Source organism: Dendrobates tinctorius, unplaced genomic scaffold (assembly GCF_039654945.1).
Source record: "Dendrobates tinctorius isolate UK_male_01 unplaced genomic scaffold, ASM3965494v1 ptg000049l, whole genome shotgun sequence".
In the NCBI taxonomy this organism is placed as follows: Eukaryota; Metazoa; Chordata; class Amphibia; order Anura; family Dendrobatidae; genus Dendrobates; species Dendrobates tinctorius.
This window is the reverse complement of record NW_027361717.1, coordinates 21,740,620-21,767,235: the sequence shown is the minus strand read 5'-3', so window position 1 is coordinate 21,767,235 and position 26,616 is coordinate 21,740,620.

Genomic DNA, 26,616 nt, shown 5'->3' with positions numbered 1-26,616 from the left:
GACATGTCCTACATCCCCCACACAGTTTCCCTGGCACCGCACTCCTGTCCAGGCGTACTTCTACACCCTGTCGAGTGTGGTACTAGCAGGTACGCAGGATGCAGTGTCAAGATGCGAGACGGTTTTGTGTTTTTGGTAGCAACTTTTATAGGTCTATAGGTAACTATCCGCAGGAAAAGTCTAAGCAACCGACCAAAATAACAGGAACTCAATACAGGCCAAAACGGAAATCTAAGAACACAACTAAGTCCGGCAAAGCCGGTCACTATAGGGCCGCGGTATGGCCGACTATGGGTCCTTAACTATATAGTGTCACTTAACCGGCTCGACATCACTCGGCATCCCGGACAATGGTTCTTCGGCGTAGTAGCCGCTGGGCCCAGCCGCTGAAGATCTTTCGTAGTCTTCGAACGTTCCAACGCTCCGGTGAAGCAGGGGCACAACAGGCCCTGGAGGAGTCCATGGACAGATGGGCCGCAGCCCCCGGATAGGGCAAATCAGTGGCGATGCGGGGTGGCGGCTGGCAGGCCACCTGCACAGCCAGCGACTGCAATGGAGGACCCGCGGCGAGCAATGGCCTGGCCCTTGCCACGGACTGGAGCGGGACAGTGGTGGCCGCCGACGGCACAGAACTAGCCGCGGCCACAGGTAGAAGTGGGGCGGCTGCGGGTGGCGGGAGACAGGCTGCAGCCTCGGGCTGAACTGAGGCGGCTGCAGCCGCTGGTGTCCACGGGCAGGCCGCAGCCACGTGCAGGAGCGAGGTGGCAACGGCCGCTGGTGTCCACGGGCAGGCCGCAGCCGCGGGCAGGAGCGAGGCGGCAACGGCCGCGAGTGACCGTGGGCAGGCCGCAGCCGCGGGCTGGAGGAAGGCGTCAGCAGCCACTGGTCGACGCGGTGCAGCGGTTCTCGGACGGTCGTCTCGGCGCCGTCCCACTGATGTCCAGCGGGAGTATCTCTCCTGTCTCTGGCCTCCTTCCTGGCTCCGGTAAGTTGCTCTGGCTCTCAGTCGCTCCCACGGTCTCCTGCTCCTTCTGTCTCATTCTGCTGACTCACTGTGACTCGCGTTCCCCGCCCCTTTTATATTGGCTCCTCTCCCAGCCCACCTGTCAGTCTCCCCAGTCCGTCCCTGAACTCTGTCCCCCGGAAACAGTTTCCCCCGAACCCAAGTGACGGCCCCCTTGGTTCCGACCCGGAGACCCTCTCTCCCACACTCCCCCACCCTGTATGCTCGCCAGTCCTTGGGAGAGGGCTTTAGTAGACTCAAGTTAGTCTTTGGAGACGACAGTTCTTGTCGCCATACGAACTGGTCCTGTTCATAGCATTCAGGGGGTTTGCCAGCTGTTGACCGCTCGGAGCACCTAAGTTCGACTGTGGTGGAGCTTTCTGGGGTGGTGGATGGTGGTAGGTTGGTCAATTCAGGCGGGCTAACTGGGTTTGCTGCAATGTCACTACTTGGAGGGCCCGCAGATGTGGCTGGGAAGTCCTCTTTCTCATCCGGGTCCCAGACCGTTGACAGGGGGTCGGGGACCTGAGGGATCGGCTCGGGTCGCATGGGATCAGTGGACGCACAGGGGCGCAGCATATTTCGGTGCACAGTATGAGTGAGAGGTGCGTTGTTTCCTTCGGATTGTATTTCATACACAGGCCCGTCGGGGCTTATCCAGCACAACACTCGGTACGGGTTCTCCTCCCACCATGGTTCTAACTTGTTTTGGGGGCGTTGATCTAGTACGAGTACCCGATCCCCAGTCTGGAAGTCAATTGGTGGGGGCAGCGCTCCCCCCCGGGTGTTCTAGATCCTGCAGGTTTGTATGGATGATTCGGTGGAGGGTCTGCAGCTGGTGCCGGTGGTTTCGGACCCACGAGGATACTCCAGTCCAGGGTTGGGGTTCCTCCGGGTTTAACTCCACTTCTGTGATTCCTTTGCCTTCCCGTCCAAACAGCAATAAGTAGGGGGTGTAACCAGTCACCCGCTGCACCCGGTTATTATATACCCACACCAGCTCAGGGACGTATTCAGGCCAGCAGGCCTTTCGGTCACTCTACAGGGTACGCAGCATTTGGATTAGTGTCCGATTGAATCGTTTGCAGGCTCCGTTTCCCTGCGGGTGGTATGGTGTACTCGGAGACTTATCGATACCGTAGAGATGATGTAGTTCTTCCATGACTCTTCCTAGGAAGCACATTCCTTGGTCTGAATGTATTCGTTGCGGGCAGCCGTACACTTGGATAAAGTTTTTACAAATCGCATAGGCGGCCGACTCAGCTGTCTGGTCTCGGGTGGGGGTGACCACGGTGAACTTGGTAAAATGATCCACCATAACGAGACAATGTTCATACCCCGGGTAGGCAGGACCTATGGTCAGATAGTCCACCGTGAGTAGCTCGAGGGGAGCTGATGTTACAATTGTCTGCACCGGGGCTCGTTGCGTGAGAGGTTTAGCGAGCTCGCACGGGCGGCAGGTTCGGCAAACTTCTTCCACAGCAGCATGCAAGCGTGGATGGTACACTATCTGCTGCAACCATTGCAAAGTCTTTTGAGCACCAAAGTTAGCCCCCTTTTCATGGGCTTCCCGAGCCAGTTGGCTGAGATGGGTTCCGGGCACAATCACCTGCCATATTGTAGCAGACATTGTTCGTGACACGACTCTCCGATATAAAAGTCCCTTTTTGATGACTAGTTTCTCCCACTGGCGCAACATCAGCAACATATCCAGGGTCAAAGTCTGCCTCTGTGAGCCAGTGGGCAGTTTGCTGGTGGCCACCCATCGGCGCAGGAGTCCAATTTCTCCATCTTCCTGCTGCTGGATCCACTTGTCATGTGGCTGTTCAAGCATTCCCCCTAAGGGTCCCGGATGAGGCGCTTCTTGCGCGGTGGCTGTAAGCGCGGCGGTGGTGAGGTCGAATGGCGTCTCTTCTCCTTTAATTCGTCGTCTCGATTCCTCCCTGGGGTGGTGTGTCGGATTCCGGAGAGTGCGTCAGCGTGCACGTTTTCAGTCCCTCTTTTGTAGATGATCTTGTAGTTGAACTTGGACATCCGAGCCACCCACCGCTGCTCCAGAGCCCCCAGTTTGGCATTCTCCAAATGGGCTAGTGAGTTGTTGTCAGTCCGCACCACCACCTCGGAGCCTGCCAGATACTCTGCGAACCGCTCCGTCATTGCCCACACTACCGCGAGGACAGAGGCGTATCTAGGCTTTCTGGCACCCGGGGCAAGAATTCGGTTCGGCGCCCCCCCCGCCCAAGTACATATGCGACTTGCACATTTAGCCATGTACCTGCGAGCTGCTCTTCCTAATGCTCTCAATGTTCAGTAAAAAACTGAGAGAAGCAGGAAGAGAAGCTCCTTGTCACAGGACCATACCTATGAAAATCGCATATGAGTGAAGTGTCCATGTGATGACTACTGCAACCTGCAGAGCTGAATCCTGACATTGCAGCTTCTGGATTCTCACAACGAATGCACTGCACACTTTTAGGATTCTCCCTTGCCGATGTACAGTCATGTCAGCACAAGTATGTGATTTGTATACTTCTGGCCACATTCCGACTAGACGTGCCCGGCCTCGCTCCGTTCATTTTCATTGAGTGACGCCACGCATGTCTAGTCAGCATGTGACCGCATATGTAAATTACCGGCACGAGAGAATCCTGACAGCGTTCAGTGAGCACTGTGAGAATTCAGAAGTCTGCAGTCACAGAGAATGACTGCAGACTCAGCACAAACCTGGACAAGCCCTATAATGTTCCTAACAAATAAAAACATGAGAATTAGTCAGTATCACAAATAACATTTACATCCAGGTTCCTTATAGATGACGTCGTCTCTGCAGTCGTCCTCCTTTTCTTCTTCTTGTCCAGACCCCATGATGAGTTTTCTCACCCACATCTCGTCTCTGCAGACGTCCATCTTCTCCGGTCTTCTGCAGCAAATCTCCACACGATGCCCTTAAAGATAGAAGTGTCATTATAATGCTCCTGAATAAAAATATCTGCAATATACTGTCGCCTCACACTATTCCCCTCTAGCATCCCACCTGTTCACCATACTGTCTCATCATATATTTACCCCCTCACTCTCTATACTGTCTGCTCACACATACCCCTGACTCCCCATACTGTGTCCACTTACATTAACCCATTCGCTCCCCATACTGTCTGCACCAATCCCCCATACTGTTTCCTCATACATACTCTTTATTTTGTGTCCTCAAATCTCCCCACACATTAAATCCCCCCATCCTCAATCCCCCACACACATTAAGTACCCCCCATCCCCACTCCAAATCCCCCCACACATTAAATAACCCCCCATCCCCACTCCAAATACCCCCACACATTAACCCCAACCCCACTCATTAACGCCCCCACACATTAACCCCCATCCCGATTCATTAACCCCCGCACACATTAACCCAATCCCCACTCATTAACCCCATCACCACTCCAAATCCCCCCACACATTAAATAACCATCTCCACTCCAAATACCCCCACACATTAACCCCCATCCCCATTCATTAACCCCCGCACACATTAACCCAATCCCCACTCATTAACCCCCATCACATTAAATAACCCCCATCTCCACTCCAAATCCCCCCACTCATTAACCCCCACACACATTAACCCCCATCCCCACTCATTAACCCCCATCCCCACACTTTAACCGCCATCCCCTCTACAAATCCCCCCCATCTCCACTCATTAACTCCCCCTCATCTCCCATCTTCGGTGGTTCTTCAGCTCCACAGAGGAGCACACTTACCACCAGCGTTTGCTTTGGGCGCTGGGGAGTGACGTCAGCAGCGTGATCACATGACCTGATCACGCTGCAGACGTCGCTCTGGCCCGGCGGTCAGAGCTTCAATTGAACTGGCGTTTGTATAGACGCCAGTACAATTGTTCCCTGGGAGCCGGCACGCGCTCCTTCTCTGCGCCGGCTGTCAGCTTGACAGCTGACACAGAGAACCGCCGACTCTCAGGCCGGGGGGGGCGGCAGAACGCAGCCGCCAAGGAGGACACTGCGGACCGCTGCATTAGGTGGCCCGACTGCGCCCCCCTGCTGGCTGCGCCCAGGGCAACTGCCCCGGCTGCCCCCCCCCTAGATACGCCGCTGCGCGAGGAGCTCGAGCTTAAAGGAGCGGTAATTGTCCGGGTTGCGTTTGGAGGCATACAGCGACCGGCTACCATAGGCGATCACTTTCTCTCGGCCGTCCTGCACCTGTGACAACACAGCTCCTAGTCACTGGAGGCTCCCGTCGGTATGCAGGATGAATGGTTGCGAGAAATCCGCATACGCCAATACCGGGGCTTCCAAGAGTGCAGCTTTGAGATCTTGAAACGCATCCTCTTGCGGTTGCTGCCACTGGACCTTCCATCCATTCGCCCCAGCTGGAGTCCCCTTCAGCAGGTCCTGCAGGGCTCGGGCTCGGCGTGCAAAATTCTTCACGAACCGACGGTAGTAGCCGTCCAACCCCTGTAAGGCCCGCACGTCTTTTACCATCTCGGGGGTAGGCCACCCCTGGATGGCAGCAACCTTTTCCAGGGATGGTCTGACACCCTCTGCTGAGACGGTATGCCCCAGATATTCGATCTGGGTGCGGAACAGGTGGCATTTCTGGGGCTTTATCTTCAACCCGTATTTCTGCAGCCGACCAAGCACCTGCCCCAACCGCCGCAGGTGGTCCTCGAACATGGCGGAATAGATGATGATATCGTCCAGGTATATCAACGTGGCTTCAAAGTTGAGGTCTCCCAGACACCGCTCCATCAACTGCTGGAAGGTTCCTGGGGCGTTGGCCAGCCTGAACGGCATCCGATTAAATTCGAACAGTCCCATGGGAAGGATGAATGCCGTCTTGTCTCTGTCTTCCTCCGACATCGGCACCTGCCAGTACCCACTGGCCAGGTCTAGAGTTGAGAAATACGTTGTGCTCCTCAATGCGGACAGCGACTCTTCTACGCGGGGCAGTGGATACGAGTCCTTGATGGTGCAGGCGTTCAACTTTCGGTAATCCACACAAACACAAAGTACCATCTTTTTCGCGAACCAGTATAATGGGGGCCGCCCAGGGGCTCTGGCTTTCTCATATGACCCCCTTCCGAAGCATTTGAGCTAATAGGGTTTTCCCTTCCTGGTATAGCTGCGGTGGAATTTGCCGATATCGCTCCCGGATGGGGGCCACTCCTGCCGTGGGGATCCCATGCGTGATGGCCGTGGTACATCCAAAGTCATCCTCATGACTGGCGAAGACACTGTAATATTGTCCGAGAAGTTTCTCTACCTGGAGAAGGTGGGCTGGTGCTAGGCCGGAAAGTTCGGCCCGCATTCTCTCCAGGATGGCTGGACCTTTCTCCTGGGTCGAGGATACGGCAGTCTGTAGGGTCCGTATCGTTACTGCCCAAGGATCTTCGGGCTGCACCTTCAACGGGACCGCGGGGTCCGGCAGCATCTCCTCCAAAGGCCTTACTTGTTTGGCCATTTCGGCCTGGGGCTTCAAGGCGATATCTTGGTCTTCCAGGTTGACACAATGCACCAGGACGGTCCCTTCCAGCACCGTGGCCAGGGAGTGGGCTACCAGTATGCCAGGGTGCAGGCGCTCTGAGTAGCATGGTTCCACCTGCACTTCCATGCCTTCCAGTGGCATCGGGGCGTGGATCAGCAGGGCCATCACCGTCTGCCCTGGAGGAAGCACGAGCGGTGGAGCTGCCGGTGCAATGACTTTGCCCAGTGCCTCACCCTCCTGGCACTCCTGGAGCACTCGCGCCTCCCGCACCAACCGCTGGAAGACCTGCCCTTGAGCCGTGTGAGAACCCCAGTGGCTCAGAGTCTCTTGTGTGGGCTCATTGAGGAGGAGGTTGCCGAACTCTTGTAGCATGTTCGTACCCAGAGTAACTGGATGTTTGCTGTTTGTGTCTCCATGGGTCAGGACCACTCCCCGGCGGCCGAGTGATTTGCCGCTTATCGAAATCTGCATCCAGGCTACTCCGACAACAGGAACTGGTAGCTGGTTGGCGGCTACCACCTTTATCATGGACCCCCACTGAGGTCTCACTGCTTTGGGAAAATGCTGCCGAAAATAAGTCTCTGGCATGGTCGTTACTTGCGATCAAGAATCTACTAGACATCGTATGGCACGGCCTTCGATCTCGGCCCATTCCACTGGGCACCGTGCAACCAGGTCTTCATGACTTCCTCCACCTCGTGTGGTGGGCTCCGGCTCCAGGAGGCATCTCCACGGCTCAGGGTCCTCTGCTCTTCTTGGCCAGCAGAGCGGGTTTCCCCTGGAACGTGGGCACTCTCGGGCGGAGTATCCCAATTCTCCACAATGGTAACAGGCGAATGGTCGTGGGGACCGACTTTAATACTCTGTATCTCTTGCTTCACCTCTTGTACCCAGTGGGGTTCGCCCAGGGCGCTTATGGATACTTCGATACTCCATGCCATCCCCACGGGGACTGTCACCTCTTGCTCCTGTTCCCAAAAACGTGCCTCCTTCCCTATTTCTGAAAAGGTCAGATGTGGGTCCACTTGCACCCGCTCTCGCAAAGCCTGTCTTGTCAGGGTGTCTCGTAACCCGGTCACTAACAGGTCACGTAATGTTATGTCCACGGTCCCCACGCCGACTCCATCCTTCCTTTCAATGGCTAAAAACAGTTCCTGCAAAACATTCATATACTGGGTCACTGTTTCCCCCTCTTTCTGCATGCGACTAAACATCCGGGTTCTCAGTTTCCCCACATCGGTTGAGTCCCCATAGGTCTCTTCTAATATCTGTAACACCCCAACGAAGGTGTTTCGCTGCCCCCAAGGCCTCAACATTACGGAATCCCGGGCTTCCACGTCCAACGCCATCAGGGCCACTTCTGCCTCTAGGTCAGGGGTAAGCGGATGCATCCTAAATAACCCACGCATTCTCTCCGTCCAGCCCCACAGCATAGCATTGCTGCCGGAGAACCTGGGTAGATTGCATAGACCCCAAAGAAATGCTGGGCCGGGGGCCCTCATTGTCCGCGCTCGGAAACTGCATCCTGCTGACTACGCCAAATGTGGTACTAGGAGGTACGCAGGATGCAGTTTCGAGGTGCGAGACGGTTTTGTGTTTTTGGTAACAACTTTTATAGGTTTATAGGCAACTATCCGCAGGAATAGCCTAAGCAACCGACCAAAATAACAGGAATTGTCCTCGCAGGGACTCAATACAGGCCAACACGGAAATCTAAGAACACGACTAAGTCCGGCAAAGCCGGTCACTATAGGGCCGCGGTATGGCCGACTACGGGTCCTTAACTATATAGTGTCCCTCGGCGTCCCGGACGATGGTTCTTCAGCGTAGCAGCCGCTGGGCCCAGCCGCTGAAGATCTTTCGTAGTCTTCGAGCGTTAGAAACGCTCCGGTGAAGCAGGGGCACAACAGGCCCTGGAGGAGTCTTTGACAGATGGGCCGCAGCCCCCGGATAGGGGCAAGCAGCGGCGATGCGGGGTGGCGGCTGGCAGGCCACCTGCGCAGCCAGCGTCTGCAACGGAGGACCCGCGGCGAGCAACGGCCCGGCCCTTGCCACGGACTGGAGCGGGACAGTGGTGGCCGCCGACGGCACAGAACTAGCCGCGGCCACGGGTAGAAGCAGGGCGGCTGCAGGCGGCGGGAGACAGGCCGCAGCCTCGGGCTGAAGTGAGGTGGCAGCGGCCGCTGGTGTCCGCGGGCAGGCCGCGGCCGCGGGCAGGAGCGAGGCGGCAACGGCCGCTGGTGTCCGCGGGCAGGCCACAGCTGTGGGCAGGAGCGAGGTGGCAATGGCCGCTGGTTGACGCGGGGCAGCAGTTCTCGGACGGTCATCTCAGTGCCGTCCCACTGATGTCCAGGGGGAGTATTTCTCCTGTCTCTGGCCTCCTTCCTGGCTCCGGTAAGTCGCTCTGGCTCTAAGTCGCTCCCACGGTCTCCTGATCCTTCTGTCTCATTCTGCTGACTCACTGTGACTCGTGTTCCCCGCCCCTTTTATATTGGCTCCTCCCCCAGCCCACCTGTCAGTATCCACTGTCCATCCCTGAACTTTGTTCCCCGGAAACAGTTTCCCCCGGAAGCCAGGTGACGGTCCCCTTGGTTACGACCCGGACACTCGGCGGGGACCCTCTCTCCCACAGGGAGACAGAGTAAAGTACTGCAGTTTGCATGTGCAGAAAAGGCCAAAGAGTCCCGGCACATGCAAACTGCAGTACTTTACTCTGCCCTAGTCAGAGCAGAGAAGTACTCTACACCTGCACAGGAGTGCGATGCTGGGGACACTGTGTTGGTGACATATTTTGTGTCATCCACACGAAGCAAGAAGGAGGATGGTATCACAAAAAGAAAGGAGGCACCAGACCCAGACCTGCCTGTCGGACCGGACTGTCCCTTAGGTTAGTATCATAATAGGTGTTTTTCTTGGTTTGCAGGCTGGATTGGCGGTATATATATGCAGCGTATTAGAAAGCTGTATATGAGGTATGATAGGTACTGGCCTTCACTCATGTGGGAAAAACCTGGTGACAGGTTCAATTTAAAGGAGAGGATGATATTAAGATAGAAATTCCTAGATATATTTGTGCATTTTCTCTTTGGTTTTCTTTGTGAAAATCAAATTGTCCATGAAAAAACTATCTGTTCTCAGACCCCCTTCATTAGGACATGTTCGGAATCCATCTTACAGAGAAAACCTTTGTAGATTTGCATAGAAAATCCCAGCTAGTGGAAGATACTATAGAATTGTAAAAAGTTTGTGTGCCAATGTACAGGCCATGAGCTTTACAAAGTATTCTATGTGTCTCATTCACTTCACAACCATAAGTATGCTGTATTATGGTCATGCAATCGTTTCATAGACGTCTACTTCGGGCGCTATTGTCTTGCGGTGTTGTTACACCACACCATTTTGTATGCTTCTTTATGCTCCACGGGCCATCCATGTCTGTAGTAGCTCGATCCTAACTTGCAAAATACTCAATGTTTTAGCGCATATGAACATACACCCATATACACCAGTGTATATCCCAGGGATCCTGACACCAGAAGGCCTGAGTGTGAGTGGGTTACATGTATTGAGTCGGGTGTAATGATAATACAGATCATGGCTTCTCACCATCATCAGGTATAATGGTAAAGTGTTGCTTGTTTGTTATGCCTTCTATCTGATGGTGCGATTGTGGATGAAATCCTAGGAATGTTTTGCTAGTTTGGGGTTTGGTATTTTAATTGTGTTAGTTGAGGAATGTAGACAAACAAGGGGAATAAATACCTGTGCAGGTATAAAGATAAAGCCATCCTTCTTTCACCACTTGCTCTGCCTCTGTATGGCCTTTCTTCCAGTGACAAAATCCCAGTTCTCCTTTTATTATTATATGAAGGGAAGATTGCAGCATAAATGGCCTCTGCTCATTGCACAACACAGCACACTAAATAATGAACCGTAAAAGTGTCTGCATGACCTCAAATACATACAGCTCTGGCAAAAATTAAGAGACCACTGCAAAATTATCAGTTTGTCTGATTTTTCTCTTTATATTTTTGAGTAAAATGTAAATTGCTCTTTTATTCTATAAACTACTGACAACATGTCTCCGAATTTCCAAGCACTAAATTTTGTATTTATTTTCAGAAAATTAAAAATGGTCAAAAGAACAAAAAATGCAGTGCTTGCAGACCTCAAATAATACTAAGAAAACAAGTTCATAATTATTTTGAAACAACAATACTAATGTTTTAACTCAGGAAGAGTTCAGAAATCAATATTTTGTGGAATAAACATGATTTTTAATCACAGCTTTCATGCGTCTCGGCATGCTTTCCACCTGTCTTTCACATTGCTTTTGGGTGACCTTATGCCACTCCTGGTACAACAATGTAAGCAGTTCTTCTTTGTTTGAAGGCTTGTGACTATCCATCTTCCTATTGATTACATTCCAGAGGTTTTCAATGGGGTTCAGGTCTGGAGATTGGTCTGGCCATGACAGGGATTTGATGTGGTGGTCCTTCGTCCACACATTGATCGACCTAGCTGTGTGGCATGGCACATTGTCCTGCTGGAAAAAACAGTCCTCAGAGTTGGGGAACATTACCTGAGCAGAAGGAATCAACTGTTTTTCCAGGATAACCTTGTATGCGGCTTGATTCATACGTCCTTCGCAAAGATTAATCTGCCCAATTCCAGCCTTGCTGAAGCATCCCCAGATCATCACTGATTCTCCACCGAATTGCACAGTGGGTGCAAGACACTGTGGCTTGTACGCCTCTACAGGTCTCCGTCTAACCATTAGAAAACCAGGTGCTGGGCAAAACTGAAAATTAGACTCATCAGAGAAGATTACCATACTCCAGTCCTCTATGGTCCAATCCTTATGGTCTTTGGCAAACTTCAGCCTGGCTCTCCTTTGCTTTTCATTGATGAAAGGCTTTTTTCTAGCTTTACATGACTTGAGCCCTGCCTCTAGGAGCCTGTTACGATCTGTTCTTGCCATGCACTTCACCCCAGCTGCCATTTGCCATTCCTTCTGTAGGTCACTTGATGTCATCCTGCGGTTTCTGAGTGACATTCGAATAAGATGACGGTCATTCCGGTCTGTAGCTTTGTTGTCCCCAATGTCAGCTGCTTGACTTTGTTGTAATGGTCTGCCGTCTTAGAAATTTTAAGGATGGAGGCAACATGACGCTCCCTGTATCCCTCTGCTAGTAAAGCCAGAATTAAGCCCTTCTTTTCCTCGCTCAAGACTTTTCTTTTCAACTACCTTGACATGGTTAAAAGTAATTTTTTTCATTCCTATTACTTTTGGGATATTACTAGCACTTGTTTTGCCATCCAGCTTGGCCTATTGCAAGAGGATTGTGAACACCACAGCAGGGTTTTTTATACTTTCCTTCCTTAAATAAGATTTAGTATACCTAATCAGAAGCACATTAAGTAGAATGAGGTGTACTCTGACTGGACTGCAACTGAAACTGGAATGGAATGGCTGCCAGACATGTAGAGAAGCTGATTTTTATAAAACTGTGCAGTGGTCTCATAATTTTTGCCAGAGCTGTATATTAAAGGGAACCTGTCAGTTGATTCATTGTATCCAAACCACAAGCAGAATGGATCAGAGCCTCCCAGCATGATTGTGGTCGGGTGTGTTTTTCTCTGAAATGTTTCAGCATTTCAGAGAGAATATAGTTTGAAGATCAGGCATGGAACCATAGCCGGAGATGAGACAAGTCCGGCACCGCTCTCAGCCAGCTTCTCCTCATTCCACTTTCGGTGATTAACAGGTCTCTCCCATTTGTGTACATAGTTTCCTGTCAATCATCTAGAGGAGTGCTGGGAAAAGCTGGCAAGGGGCGCTGTCAGGCTAGTCTTGTCTCTGGCTATGGTCCCCGGTCGGGTGAACTGCCACCCATGTGTTAGAGAAAAATGTACCTGGCTGCAATCGTGTAGCCAGTATCTGATTCATGGTGCCCGTGGTTTTCACAACGTGAATCAGCTGATATGTTTCCTTTAATAAGAATCATGCCTTAATATCATGTGCGTGGGATACACTTGCCATCTATCCCAGAATATCTAGGAGGCTTCCTGGGAAAAGGCGAGATCTCCTGAGCCTTGACAAATCTCCAGGGTGGTGCAGAAGACTAGCCAAGCCTCCCGATAAGCAGAACTTCCTGATGGTTTTCTGTTCATGGTATAGAAATGCTTCATTAGAATGAGCCCCAGCATTCAGATACACATTCAGGGGATGGGAAACAAGGCCTGAAGAGTGTGGTTATGCAAAAAATTGGCTGTGCTTTATTATGCTGTACTCTTGAATCAAGTCAATTTCATAAAGTTGTCTGAGGAAAGAGGTGTCCTTTTCCCAAGAAACCCAATATAATGACTTTTATTGTAATTCTACATAACTATTAGATATACCTTTGAAGTATATTGTTTTTGAAAGCCCGCATAGAGTTTGCTAAAAAAAAACACATGAAGGACTCCCAGACTATGAGAAATAAGATTCTCTGGACTGATGAGACAAAGATAGAAGTTTTAGGTGATAATTCTAAGCGGTATGTGTGGAAAAAACAGGCACTGCTCATCAAACTTTTTGACACCTTTCACTCCCTCCTCAGGCCAAAAGCACAAGCTCCTATCTCAGACATTTGTGCAAATGACCTGGCCTCCCATTTTATAGAGAAAATAGATAATATCCGTCAGGAAATCTGCTCCCAACCACCAAGTTCTGTGACTCCCATCCCTTCCTGCATCTCCCATGGCTCACTTTCCACATTTCATCCCGTCACAGAAGAAGAAGTCTCCAGACTCCTCTCTTCTTCTCGCCCAACTACAGTACATGCACTACCGACCCCATTCCCTCACAACTCCTCCAGTCTCTCTCTCCAGTCATCACAACTCACCTAACTACAATCTTTAATCTCTCCATCTCCTCAGGCATTTTCCCATCCTCCTTCAAACACTCTATCATTACTCCATTATTAAAGAAACCCGCTCTCTACCCATCCTGCACAAACAACTACAGACCAGTCTCCAATCTCCCCTTCATCTCTAAACTCTTGGAGCGCCTAGTCTACTGCCTCCTTACCCATTACCTCTCCATTCACTCCCTCCTAGACCCTTCACAGTCTGGCTTCCGACCTCTACATTCGACCGAAACTGCACTCATCAAAGTGACCAATGACCTTCTGACAGCAAAATGTAACGGTGAACACTCTTTGCTCATTCTTCTCGACCTTTCTGCAGCTTTCGACACTGTTGACCACCGTCTCCTACTCCATAGGCTCCAGTCACTAGGCATTAAGGACACTGCTCTCTCCTGGTTCTCTTCCTATCTCTCTGACCGCTCCTTCAGTGTTTTGTTCGCTGGCTTCACATCATCTCCTCTTTCTCTCGCTGTCGGGGTACCTCAGGGCTCAGTCCTTGGCCCCCTTCTCCTCTCTCTCTACACGGCCCCAATTGGACAGACCATCAGCAGATTTGGCTTTCAATACCATCTTTATGCTGATGATACACAACTATATACGTCATCCCCCGACCTTACCCCCGCTGTACTACAGAACGCCAGTGACTGTCTGTCCGCAGTCTCCAACGTCATGTCCACTCTCTATCTGAAACTTAACCTCTCAAAAACTGAACTTCTTCTGCTCCCGCCATCTACTAACCTCCCTAAATCTGACATTTCCCTCTCCGTGGGTGGCACCATAATAACACCCCGGCAGCAGGCACGCTGTCTGGGTGTTATGTTTGACACCAACCTCTCCTTCACGTCCCATATACAATGTCTTGCCCGCTCTTGCCGCCTACACCTAAAGAACATCTCCAGAATTCGCCCTTTTCTCACCATGGAAACAACAAAAACCCTCACTGTAGCATTGATCCACTCCTGCCTGGATTACTGCAACACTCTATTAATTGGCCTCCCCACTACTCGACTTTCCCCTCTCCAGTCCATACTTAATTCAGCAGCCAGGGTCATCTACCTGGTTAATCGGTACTCGGACGCGTCCGCTCTTCGCCAGTCCTTACATTGGCTGTGTAGTGAAACCTCCACCAGGGGGAGCTGGTGAGGGAAGAGAGGTTACACACTAAGAGCAGCAACCATGAGCAACAGCACAGGTGCCACAGGTAACGAGAGAGAATAGTCGAGTAAGAAACTAGCAGGCGCAGACGTACCAGAAGGAGCAGCAATACACGTAGTCAAAATACCAAGCTGAGAGTCAGAAAGCCAGAACATGAGCACGGGGTCCAAAACGTGAGACGAAATACGTGGTCGGGGTACAAGCCGGGGAGTCAGATGCCAGAGAGGGAACGTAACAGCAGAGACGAATACCAAGAGACGAGGCTAATACGGACTAATAAACTTGGGACCCAACTTAGCAGAGGGAATTCTCAGCCTTATGTTTTTGGTGGATAACCATACCTTATCCCCCACCTGATAAGTCGGCCCCACCGAGCGTCGTTTATCCGCAAAAAAATTTATATTTGCCCTGAGCCTCCCCAATGTTTCTCTGAACCTCCCTCCAAACCTCCTCCAACCGCAAAAAGGCCGAATCAGCCCCTCTGACACTCTGGACACTCTGAATCTAGTCTGGAGAATTCACCAAAATGAGGGTGAAACCCATAGTTGCAGAAGAAAGAAGTACCAGTAGACTGATTGACACGATTATTGAAGGCGAATTCTGCTATAGGTATCACAGAGCACCAATCATCCTGTCTGGATGTGACAAGACACCGCAGGATCTGCTCCAAAGACTGATTGGTCCTTTCAGTCTGACCATTGGTCTCGGGATGGTAGGCCGATGAAAAGGTCAGACTGATGCCCAGCCTTTTACAAAAAGCTCTTCAGAATTTAGCCACAAATTGCACCCCTCTATCAGACACCATACTGACAGGCACACCATGCAAAAAGGACCACATGCTCAATGAACAGTTTAGATAGAGTCTCAGCATTAGGGAGGCCTGCCAAAGGTACAAAATGCACCTGTTTGCTGAACCTATCAACCACTACCCAGATCACGGTTTTACCATTAGAGGGAGGAAGATCGGTGATAAAATCCATGGACAGGTGAGTCCACGGTCTATCCGGAATTGGCAGTGGCACCAATTCCCCGGCCGGCCGGTTGTGGGAGGCTTTAGCGTGGGCACAAGTTTCACAGGAGGACACAAAACCAGTGACATCAGAAGTCAACGAGGGCCACCAGAACAGTCTAGTGATGGCTTTACGAGAGGCCGAGATTCCAGGATGCCCACTCAGAGCTGAGTCGTGGAACTCCCGAAGCACCCTTAACCGATACTGGACAGGCACAAAGAGCTTATTTTCAGGTATGGACGGAGGAGCAAGAGATTGGGCCTCAGTAATCTCCTGCTCCAATCTCGGGGACACCGCAGCCACCGCCACCCCGCGCTGAAGAATGGAGGAAGGAGGCTCAGGAGGCGATACCGGATCTAGGCTGCGAGACAAGGCATCCGCCTTCACATTCTTGGAACCTGGTCTGAAAGTGATGGAAAACTGAAATCAGGAAAAAAAAAGTGACCACCTTGCCTGTCTTGGAGTCAGACGTTTGGCGGATTCGATGTAAGACAGGTTCTTGTGATTTGTAATGACAGTGATATGATGGACAGCCCCCTCCAAAAAATGCCTCCATTCTTCAAAAGCCAATTTAATGGCCAACAACTCTCGGTTACCCACATCATAATTCCTTTCAGCAGAGGAAAATTTTTTAGAAAAGGAGGCACGGGGTCTTAAGTTAGTTAATGTGGTGAGCCCCTGGGACAACACAGCCCCCACTCCCACCTCAGAGGCATCCACTTCTATGATGAATGGTTTAGACTAGTCAGGTTGCACCAGTACCGGAGCAGTCATGAAACATTCTTTTAACAAAGAAAACGCCACCACAGCTGCAGCTGACCAGTTTTTGAGATCCACCCCCTTTTGGGTGAGATCAGTGATTGGTTTGACCACTTGAGAGAACCCCTTGATGAATTTTCTATAATAATTGGCGAACCCCAGAAATCGCTGAAGACCCTTGAGATCTCTGGGTTGCACCCAATCCACAATGGCCTGTACCTTCCTAGGGTCCATACGAAACCCCTCAGCGGACAGGATGACCCCTAGAAAGGACAATTCTTGAGTAAAAAATGAACATTTCTCCAATTTGGCAAAGAGTGAGTTCTCCCTGAGCCTCTGGAGAACCGCATGAAGATGACCCATATGACTTTGTCTATCAGAAGAATATATGAGTATATCGTCAAGATAAACAACTACAAAGCGTCCAATAAAATCAGAAAAAACATGGTTAATGAAATTCTGGAATACCACTGGTGCGGTAGTCAAACCAAAGGGCATAACCAAATTTTCAAACAGACCCTCAGAGGTGAGAAACGCAGTTTTTCATTCATCCCCCTCCCGCATACGGATGAGATTGTATGCTCCCCTGAGGTCCAACTTAGAGAACCACCTGGCCCCCAACAATTGATTGTACAAATCAGGTATCAGTGGGAGAGGATAAGCGTTTCTTATGGTTATTTTATTCAGTTCTCTAAAATCGAGGCATGGGCGTAAACCACCATTCTTTTTCTTTCACAAAAAAGAACCCCACTGCCACGGGAGAGACAGATGGCCGTATATGCCCTTTACGGAGGCTCTCAGAGATATACTCCTTCATAGCAGCCCGCTCAGGGCCGGAGAGATTGTACAGCCGGGCTTTGGGCAATTTGGCACCGGGAACAAGATCCACGGCACAATCGAATGAGCGGTGTGGTGGTAGAACCTCAGCCTCCTTTTCGGAGAACACATCCTCTAAATCCTTCAGGTACTCCGGAATACCCTCCAGACTGATGGATGACATAGACACAGTAGCAAGACAATTTTCAGAACAACCAGGTCCCCATTTAACAATATCCCGGGACCCCCAGTCAATAACCGGGTTATGCCGTTGCAACCAGGAAAACCCTAATACCAGGCCAGCAGGGAGGTTATCCAAAACATAGCATGACATGCGCTACTGGTGTAGGGCCCCCACCCTGAGGGTGAATTCTTTAGAAATGAAATGGAGAACATCCTTAGTGAGAGGTGTAGCGTCAATAGCCACAATTTTTAAGGGAGTCTCCAACCTAACTGTCCCTAATCTACAGTGAGTCACCAGCTTAGAGTCAATCAGGTTCAGGGATGACCCACAGTCTACAAAAGCCGAAGTATGGAAAACGCCGTTCTCAAAGCCAAGTTCCACCTTTAGCAGTATCTTTGAAAAAGAAGAAAAAGGTACCTGAGAGTCTGGGTGACCTCCACGATTATCACCCAGACTCAGCCACTTGTTAGTCGGAGGACAGGAGGGGCAGTCTTTTTTCCAGTGTCCGGGATCTCCGCAGTAAAAACACAATTTTCCATCACGTCGCCGTTTCCTCTCTTTCTCCTGGGGGTTGGTGGCTCCCACCTCCAGAGGTTCAGATGGAAGCAAAACATCAGGGTTAGCAGGGAAAAACGGAAACCCTCCCTGAGTAACACCTCTCTCCCGCAGTCTCCGATCCATACAGATAGCCTGAGTCATAGCCTCCTCCAATGAGCTGGGAGGTGGATGGAGAGCCAGAGCATCCTTCAAGCAATCCGACAGTCCCTTCCTGAACAGACATCTCAGTGCGGAGTCGTCCCAGGATACCTCAGTGGACCATCAACGGAATTCGGAGCTGTACCATTCGGCTGAGTGCTTCCCTTGCCCCAGACCCAAAATAGTGTCCTCTGCCACCCTAACACGGTCCGGTTCGTCATAGATAAGACCTAGGGCCTCAAAGAACCTATCTACTGACATCCGTTCAGGGGCAGTAGGGGGCAACGAAAAAGCCCAGGATTGGGGACCCTCCCTAAGTAAGGAGATAACAATCCCCACCCGCTGAGTCTCATCCCCAGACGATCGGGGTCTAAGAGAAAACCATAATTTACAACTCTCCTTGAATAGGTGAAATTTATCTTTGTCGCCAGAAAATGTGTCAGGAAGTTTAACTGAGGGTTCAGGAGAGTACAAAATAACATCTACAGAGTCACCTGGTGGACAAACAATATGAGAGGTGTTTCCCTGCATGGTCTTAATAGTCTCAGTCAGTTCTTTCTGTAAGTGGGTATGAGACATGACAAGGGACTGATGATTCACAGAAAAGTCCTGCGCCATCTGCGTCAAACTGGACACTTGATCTGCCAAGTTATGCAGCAGATCCATGACCAAAGAAAAAAAAGTGCAAAATCCCGTTTAAATGTTTTGGTTAGTGATAATGTAGTGAAACCTCCACCAGGGGGAGCTGGTGAGGGAAGAAAGGTTGCACACTAAGAGCAGCAACCCTGAGCAACAGCACAGGTGCCACAGGTAACGAGAGAGAATAGTCAGACGAACCGAGTCAGAAACTAGCAGGAGCAGATGTACCAGAAGGAGCAACAATACACGTAGTCAAAATACCAAGCCAAGAGTCAGAAAGCCAGAACATGAGCACGGGGTCCAAAACGTGAGACGAAATACGTTGTCGGGGTACAAGCCGGGGAGTCAGATGCCAGAGAGGGAACGTAACAGCAGAGACGAATACCAAGAGACGAGGTCAGAAATCAGTCCGGGTCATACATGTGAATATCAGTCAGAGGCAGGAGGATCACCAAGGTACAAGGGTCAGAGGCTCTCAACTGGAAGAATGAGCTATCACTAACACTGGTCAGCAGGCTGTGAGAGACTGAAATAGCCCAGCTAGCTCCAGAACCAGGATGAGGAGATTAACTCCCGCATGACCAGTCCGGAGTGAAGACAGCAGAAAATAAACTCCGGACTGAACCATGACAGGCTGCCCGTTCATTATAGGGTCCAATTCAAAGTACTTGTTCTCACTAGAGTTGAGCGAAACGAGTCGAAAAAATTCAAAAGTCGCCGACTTTTGGCAAAGTCGGGTTTCATGAAACGAAACCCGACCCTAGGATGAGGTCGGCCACGAGGTCGGCGACTTACGCGCCAAAGTCGCGTTTCAAAAGTTTGTTTTGCGCTCTTTTTCAGCCAATCAGGATCCACGGACACTGTGGGCAACGTGATGACATAGGCACGGGTCACCACCATCTTTCAGAAGGGCATGCAAGTGATTGGCTTGCTTTGGTGGGCGTCACAGGGGGTATAAAAGGGCGTGCACGCCGACCGCCATCTTACTTCTGCCGATCTTAGTATAGGGAGAGGTTGCTGCTGATTCTGTAGGGAGAGCGTTAGGCAGGGAAGAAGACAAAAAAACTGCTTCTGCTGCTAGCGATTTGGCCTGCACAACACACCAGTCACTGTGTGTGCAGTGCAAGGGGAGGCTATATAGTGGTGTATCAGTGGTGTTGGTTGTTGGGCTGCCTTCTAAGGATTCCTGACATTCCTGCATTGCTGTTTACCCACTGCTCCGCAAACTGCTTTTTTAAAAGCAATCCCAATTTTTTTTTTTTGTCCTGCTGAGAAGACAAAAAAACTGCTTCTGCTGCTAGCAATTTGCCCTGCACAACACACCAGTCACTGTGTGTGCAGTGCAAGGGGCGGCTATATAGTGGTGTATCAGTGGTGTTGGTTGTTGGGCTGCCTTCTAAGGCTTCCTGACATTTCTGCATTGCTGTTTACCCACTGCTCCGCAAACTGCTTTTTTAAAAGCAATCCAATCTCCCTTATCCTCTAGTCACTTTTGTCACAGCTGTGCCATCGAGCCTGTCACATAGCGCTCAGATATTCATTGGGCCTCACACAATCCAAAAGTGTCCAGTGTCCAAAAGTGTGTGCAGAGATTCAAAATCTCCCTTATCCTCTAGTCACTTTGGTCACAGCTGTGCCATCGAGCCTGTCACATAGCGCTCAGATATCAGTGGGCCTCACACAATCCAAAAGTATCCATCCAGTGTCCAAAAGTGTGTGCAGAGATTCAAAATCTCCCTTATCCTCTAGTCACTTTGGTCACAGCTGTGCCATCGTGCCTGTCACATAGCGCTCAGATATCAGTGGGCCTCACACAATCCAAAAGTGTCCAGTGTCCAAAAGTGTGTGCAGAGATTCAAAATCTCCCTTATCCTCTAGTCACTTTGGTCACAGCTGTGCCATCGAGCCTGTCACATAGCGCTCAGATATCAGTGGGCCTCACACAATCCAAAAGTGTCCAGTGTCCAAAAGTGTGTGCAGAGATTCAAAATCTCCCTTATCCTCTAGTCACTTTGGTCACAGCTGTGCCATCGAGCCTGTCACATAGCGCTCAGATATCAGTGGGCCTCACACAATCCAAAAGTGTCCAGAGTCCAAAAGTGTGTGCAGAGATTCAAAATCTCCCTTATCCTCTAGTCACTTTGGTCACAGTTGTGCCATCGAGCCTGTCACATAGCGCTCAGATATCAGTGGGCCTCACACAATCCAAAAGTGTCCATCCAGTGTCCAAAAGTGTGTGCAGAGATTCAAAATCTCCCTTATCCTCTAGTCACTTTGGTCACAGCTGTGCCATCGAGCCTGTCACATAGCGCTCAGATATCAGTGGGCCTCACACAATCCAAAAGTGTCCATCCAGTGTCCAAAAGTGTGTGCAGAGATTCAAAATCTCCCTTATCCTCTAGTCACTTTGGTCACAGCAGTGCCATCGAGCCTGTCACATAGCGCTCAGATATCAGTGGGCCTCACACAATCCAAAAGTGTCCATCCAGTGTCCAAAAGTGTGTGCAGAGATTCAAAATCTCCCTTATCCTCTAGTCACTTTGGTCACAGCTGTGCCATCGAGCCTGTCACATAGCGCTCAGATATCAGTGGGCCTCACACAATCCAAAAGTGTCCATCCAGTGTCCAAAAGTGTGTGCAGAGATTCAAAATCTCCTTTATCCTCTAGTCACTTTGGTCACAGCTGTGCCATCGAGCCTGTCACATAGCGCTCAGATATCAGTGGGCCTCACACAATCCAAAAGTGTCCAGTGTCCAAAAGTGTGTGCAGAGATTCAAAATCTCCCTTATCCTCTAGTCACTTTGGTCACAGCTGTGCCATCGAGCCTGTCACATTGCGCTCAGATATCAGTGGGCCTCACACATTCCAAAAGTGTCCATCCAGTGTCCAAAAGTGTGTGCAGAGATTCAATATCTCCCTTATCCTCTAGTCACTTTGGTCACAGCTGTGCCATCGAGCCTGTCACATAGCGCTCAGATATCAGTGGGCCTCACACAATCCAAAAGTGTCCAGTGTCCAAAAGTGTGTGCAGAGATTCAAAATCTCCCTTATCCTCTAGTCACTTTGGTCACAGCTGTGCCATCGAGCCTGTCACATAGCGCTCAGATATCAGTGGGCCTCACACAATCCAAAAGTGTCCAGTGTCCACAAGTGTCTGCAGAAATTCAAAATCTCCCCTGTCCAATAGACACCTTGTACTTTGTTTACATTACTATACAGTTTGTTGGATTTTGTCTACATTTCTACCAAAAATGAGGAAGGCTGGTGGAAGAGGCCGTGGAATTGGGCGGGGGTTGGCAGCTGGTAATGATGGTGTTGGTGGTGGATCTGATGGTAGTGGCAAGAGCAAAATAGGACCGAATGCAGGAGGTGCTGACCCTGCGTCATCGTCTGGCTACATAAGGCCTCGAACGCTTAGTTTTCTAGGAGTTGGCAAACCGCTTTTAAAGCCAGAGCATCAGGAAAAAGTTTTGTCTTACATTGCTGACTCAGCCTCCAGCTCTATCGCCTCCTCTTCTTCAGTTGTAAAAAGTAAAAGCACTGAGTCGTCATTGGAGGCTCATGTTCATGAACCACACCTTTCCTTGTGTCCTTCACCCCAACCAAGATTGAAGGATGACGCAGGCCATACTACTGATTACTCCATGGAGCTGTTTTCACATACCATGCCTGGATTATCAAGTGAAATGGTGAATTACCCAGGCCAAGATGAATCTGACATGGAGTGCACTGATGCACAGCCGCTGATGGATGATTCTGCTGGTACATTCACTCAGAGCACTACATTGTCCTCGCAGTGTACAGAGCCAGATTCTGACCCTGATGAGACTCAGGTTCCCCTTCCCGCACACTATACCACCATACACGGTGACACAGAGGAAGGTGCACATGACATAGAAGAGGAGGTGATGGATGACCCAGTTGTTGACCCAGATTGGCATCCATTGGGGGAAGAGGGTGCTGCTTCCAATAGCTCAGATGAGGAGCATCCACAGTAGACATCGACATCGCAACAGCTGTTATCTGGCAGGCCCGGAGCACTCCAAAGACAGGTTCCAAACATCAAAAGAGTTGCTGGACAGCTTGTCCAGAGGGTCAAAAGATCACAGCGTGCTAGGCCGCAAAATGTCTGCCAAAGTAGGAAGAGTGCAGTGTGGCACTTTTTTGAACAAAATCCTCATGATCAGGCCAAGGTTATCTGTAAGAAGTGCGCAAAGAGACCTTTAGCCGAGGGAAAAATCTGAAAAATTTGAATACCAGTTGCATGCTTAGACATTTAACCAGCATGCACTTGCAAGCGTGGACACAACACCAAACCTCAAGTGCCACATGTGCAACTGATCACAACGAAGGTAGTCAGCAACGCTACATTGTTTCCCCCACTGTAAGCCCACCGGTTAGCACAGCAGCAAATGTTGAGGTGTCGTTGCAAGACCACAGCAGTCAGGGAATCCCACTGTTATATCAACGAAAGACTGATTCTAGGCCATCAGAAAGAACACCAACTCCATCACCATCATCAACCCTCTCTCAGTCCGCCCTGTCCACCGCTACTTCCACCATATGCAGCTCTCAAGTCCAGCTCACCCTCCCAGACACTATGAGTAGGTCAAGAAAGTACTCAGTCTCTCATCCGCGTACACTGGGTTTGAACGCCCACATTGCCAAACTAATCTCGTTTGAGATGATGCCCTTTCGGTTGGTGGAAAGCACAGCTTTCCGCGAACTCATGGCCTATGCAGTACCACGCTATGACCTACCCAGTCGCCACTTCTTCTCTCGCAAAGCCATCCCAGCCCTCCACCATCATGTGAAAGACCGCATTGTCCATGCACTCAAGCAGTCAGTGAGCAGAAAGGTGCACCTCACAACTGATGCATGGTCCAGTCGGCATGGCCAGGGCCGTTACGTGTCCATCACTGCGCACTGGGTTAATGTGTTGGATGCAGGGTCCACAGGGGACAGCGGTGGTGGGACAGTGCTGCCTAGCCCACGGTATAGGAAACAGTTGGCTGTAGGCGTTCGACCCTCCTCCTCTTCCTCCTCCAGAAGCGAAAGCTCGTCCACAGAGCGCAGTCGTACGAGCACTCCATCTGCAGCTGCCACTGTTGCACACGATGTGTCCCCCTATCGAGCAGCTAGTGGAAAGCGTCAGCAGGCTGTGTTGCAGATGATGTGTTTGGGCGACAGACACACCGCCGAGGTGCTGGCCGAGTACTTGAAGCGACAAACTGAGTCATGGCTGGGCAGTGTACATCTTGAGGCAGGCAAGGTAGTTAGTGATAACGGCCGTAATTTTGTGGCAGCCATAGCCCTTTCAAAACTCAGCCACATACCTTGCTTGGCTCACACCTTGAACCTGGTGGTGCAGTGCTTCCTCAAAAATGATCCGGAGTTAACAGCCCTGCTCCAGAAGGTGCGAAGACTGTGCGCGCACATCCGCCGGTCGCCTGTACACTCCGTTCGTATGCAGAAGCTGCAGCGATTGCTCCACCTTCCCAACCACCGCCTCATTATCGACATTGCAACAAGGTGGAACTCCACCCTGCACATGGTGGAGCTGCTGTGCGAGCAGAGGCAGGCCATAATGCATTTGTGGGAGGATACACGGCCAGGCACTTTGAGAGCAGACATGGAGTTGACAGGTGTGCAGTGGTCAAAGCTGAAAGACCTTTGTAAAGTCCTTCAGTGTTTTGAGGAATGCACACGGCTGGTAAGCGCAGACGACGCCATCCTAAGCATGAGCATCCCACTTATGCGTCTGCTCATGCAAACTTTGACGCACCTTAAGGAGCAGGCGTCTGCAGCCAATGTTGATGAGGAGGAAGAGGAGGAGGGAATCCTTGATGACATTCAGCCATTGTCTGCTCAGGGACCTCTCCTGGACGAGGTGGAGGAAGAAGAGGAGGAGGAGGATGATGATGGGGATGATTACTTAGGGGAGGAGGATGCATCTCGTGGGGCAAGTGAAAATGTTGGCGTGGCAAGGTCTGGTACAGGGTTTGTGCGTGACTGGAGGGATGTGGATTTGCCAGAAAGTGCTCCTCCACCCAGCACTCGCAGTGCATCATTGACACCGGGAACATTGGCCCACATGTCAGATTATGCCTTGCGGATCCTAAAAAGGGACCCCCGCATTGCCAAAATGATGAACGATGACGACTACTGGTTGGCCAGCATCCTGGATCCACGCTATAAAGGCAAATTACAAAACATCATGCCACAGGAGAACCTTGACCTAATATTGGCTAATAAACAAGCAACTCTGGTAAATCGGTTGCTTGAGGCATTCCCAGCACACAGCAGCGGTGATGGTTCTCACACGAGCCGTACGGGCCGGGGGCAGCTTGGCAGAGGTGTTCGTGGTGCACACAGCAGAAGTGGCGTTGGAGACGGGTTTCATGACAATGTTGTGGACTGATTTTTCAAATACCGCTCACACAACTGGTAATACTGCATCGATGGAAAGTGACAGGAGACAGCAGTTGTCAACTATGGTTACAAACTACTTTTCCTCCCATATCGATGTTCTCCCACACAGGTCATTCCCCTTTGACTATTGGGCTGCTAAACTGGACACCTGGCCTGAATTGGCCCAATATGCCTTACAGGAGCTCGCTTGCCCAGCTGCAAGTGTGCTATCGGAAAGAGTCTTCAGTGCAGCTGGATCAATCCTGACAGAAAAAAGGACCTGTCTGTCAACCCAAAATGTGGATGATCTAACCTTCATTAAAATGAACCACGCATGGGTTTCCAAGGATTTTGTCCCACCTTCCCCTGATGACACATAGGGTGAAAGAAAAATGGCTTGCTTTGGTCCACCTCTTCCTGGTACTTCACCTATTTCGCCTTTTGCATCAGCTGAATGTCCAACATCAACATATGCCACTTTCTAAAACTCCCTAACTGTGCTGCCTCCCCCCCCATGGCCGGGGTCACCACCTAGCGCACGACACCGTGCGAGTGCCGCTGCCCTGGACAGGTGGGTAGGCCGACTCTTGGGCGCGGGCACTGGCACAGGGTCCCTCATAGTGCAATCAAGTGTCTCTGACGGTGGTGGTGCACACCCGCCGTCAGACACACCGCTGTACTATGAGGGGCCCAGTGCCAGTACCGACGCCCACGAGTGGGCCCCCCTTGCTTGGGCAGGGCCCCAGCATTTGCAATCTTTACCTCTCCCTGCTCCTCCGCTGTGTAATCTGGGCCGTCAAATCCATACTGTGCCTGACACCGTCTGAGCCTGCCTCCTGATGTATAGACATATATTTTGAATGTGTACGCTATCCATACATGTTATCCGGGGATACGGTACCCTTTCTAACCTTTGTGCAATCACGTGCAATCCATACTGGGCCTAACACCGTCTGAGCCTGCCTCCTGAGACATATATTTTGAATGTGTACGCTATCCATACATGTTATCTGGGGATACGGTACCCTTTCTAACCTTTGTGCAATCACGTGCAATCCATACTGGGCCTAACACCGTCTGAGCCTGCCTCCTGAGACATATATTTTGAATGTGTACGCTATCCATACATGTTATCCGGGGATACGGTACCCTTTCTAACCTTTGTGCAATCACGTGCAATCCATACTGGGCCTAACACCGTCTGAGCCTGCCTCCTGAGACATATATTTTGAATGTGTACGCTATCCATACATGTTATCTGGGGATACGGTACCCTTTCTAACCTTTGTGCAATCACGTGCAATCCATACTGGGCCTAACACCGTCTGAGCCTGCCTCCTGAGACATATATTTTGAATGTGTACGCTATCCATACATGTTATCCGGGGATACGGTACCCTTTCTAACCTTTGTGCAATCACGTGCAATCCATACTGGGCCTAACACCGTCTGAGCCTGCCTCCTGAGACATATATTTTGAATGTGTACGCTATCCATACATGTTATCCGGGGATACGGTACCCTTT